The sequence below is a fragment of the Cebidichthys violaceus genome, unplaced genomic scaffold (assembly GCF_023349555.1).
Source record: "Cebidichthys violaceus isolate CVI_PGR_0920_01 unplaced genomic scaffold, fCebVio1.0.p SCAF_16, whole genome shotgun sequence".
Classification (NCBI taxonomy): domain Eukaryota; kingdom Metazoa; phylum Chordata; class Actinopteri; order Perciformes; family Stichaeidae; genus Cebidichthys; species Cebidichthys violaceus.
In genome coordinates this window covers 4,632,620-4,634,896 of record NW_027176329.1, presented here as the reverse complement: position 1 = coordinate 4,634,896, position 2,277 = coordinate 4,632,620, and positions in this window count along the sequence as shown.

Sequence of the window (2,277 nt, the reverse complement as noted above, 5' to 3'; positions counted from 1 at the left end):
CTGATCTTAACTGAGGCGAGTGAGGCCTGCAGTTCTTCAGATGTTATTCTGGGGTCTTTCCAGACTGATTCATGTCAGTTACTTTGTTTCTCATCTGTTCTTGAATTTCTTTACATCGCGGCATGATGTGTTGCTTTTTGAGATCTTTTAGCCGACTTCACTTTGTCAGACAGGTTCTATTTAAGTGATTACTTGATTCAACAGGTCTGGCAGTAATCAGGCCTGGGTGTGGATAGTGAAATTGAACTCAGCTTTCCAAAAAAATCACAGTTCATTCATGATTTATCAAGAGGGGGCAATTACTTTTTCACACAGGGCCAAGTAGGTTTGGATAGCTTTTCTCCCTTAATAAAAGAAATCATCATTTAAAAACAGCATTTTGTCTTTACTCGGGTTGTCTTTGTCTAATATTAAAATTTGTTTGATGATCTGAAACATTTAAGTGTGACAATTATGCAAAAAAATAAGAAACCAGGAAGGGGGCAAATACTTTTTCACAGCACTGTATATACACACACATATACTGTATATACACACGCACACACACACACACACACACACACACACACACACACATATATATATATATATATATATATATATATATATGTACAGTATATATACACACACACATATTCACACACACATAATGTTACCACTTCCTTTTGTCCATTAGTACATTGATAAGCTAACTCTCTAAGAGTAACTCTTAAAGTAACTTTATTTTAAAAAGGTTAAAAGGTGTCTGTGAAATTGCTGCCTATGAAAACAGTATATTATAATAATAATATTCACATTGCTCTCGAGTGGTTTTATACTGCTTTGGGGTGAGTCAATATATTGATATTGATCAATTTCTTCACTTTTTGCAGTATAAATATTTGTTGTTACAAACATCATCATCACAATTATTGTTTTGTTTTACCTCGGGTACAGGTGTCTGAAAAACAGGATTTGAGGATTTGTGCCTGTAGTTAATAACTGCGTCCTCACACCGTATATTAATAATAACAATTTCTGTGCAGAAATGGAAAAAAAACAACCAAAAATTCATGGTAAAAATAAAACAAACAGATAAATGATTTAACCAGGCAGGTTAAAACATATATATATAAATAGAAAAGATAAATCTAATACAAATAATAAATCGTCCTCTAGAACCAATTCAGCCTAATAATTCATGTTTGGTTAAACCCCGAATATACATATTAATCTCTACAGTGACATTGCTAACATGCTAGCAGCATGCAACAGGCCTTGCCTTCACTTCCTACAGCTGCAATAACATGAGACTAATTTGAGAAGATTAATGACGAGATAATTATCCAAATATCTAGGGCATTACCTTTGACTAAACTAGAAGCATGATTCCCAAAGGAAGCCATATACATACATAGAGGTGTGTCTGTCTGTCTGTCTGTACCAATGACTACTGATGGAAGAAAAACAAGAGTCGAGCAGCTCTTTTTAAAAGATTATATATTACAGAGACAATTATTTAAAAAAAAATTACTTACACACATTATAAAATAATACTTTTTTCTCTTTTCAGCACCATATTTTTGTTTTTTGTTGAGACGTTTGCCTTCAACACAATAAAAGCAGACAAATATTTGAGGTCATTCACTCTGGAGAATCTCAAGGTCAGATTTTTTTTTTAATTTTAGGTTTAGCCACGCTGCCCCCGTTTCCCTGCTATAGTAACAATCAAAATAAAAAAGACAAACAATAAAAAAACAAACAAATAAAACCAGAACCCTAGTATGATCTCACCCCATAGCCAAACAATAATCATATTCATCCCTTTTAATCCCCTGGTGGCTGACGGCTGTCTCCTCCCTCTCACAACCCGTCTCCTGCCCGCCGTGGTCTCGCATAAAAAGTCAGAAGAGGGTTGTGTGTCACCATTTGTAGCACCTCAGTGTAGATCAATGCAGGGGCTGACTCAGCAAACTGTTCCTGTGAAGCCTAAAAACCAATACAACGACAAGGAAATGTGACAGAACTGGAGAGTCACCATTTAATCATTACAGAGGAAGCAAAATTGAACAGCACAGTACAGTTGTTGAAAACACTAAGAGGGGACATTACATAAGATATGGCCACAGATTCTTTGGTTCTACAAAAGGAGTTTGGACAGGGTGTGAACAGAAGCACCATCACTCAGGCTGGCAGTGAGTTTAACATGTGAGTCACTCGCTTCACTTGACCTCCAAGTGTCAGCTACAGGAAATAAATACAAATGGAATATTCCACATTTGACTGGAATATTTGGTG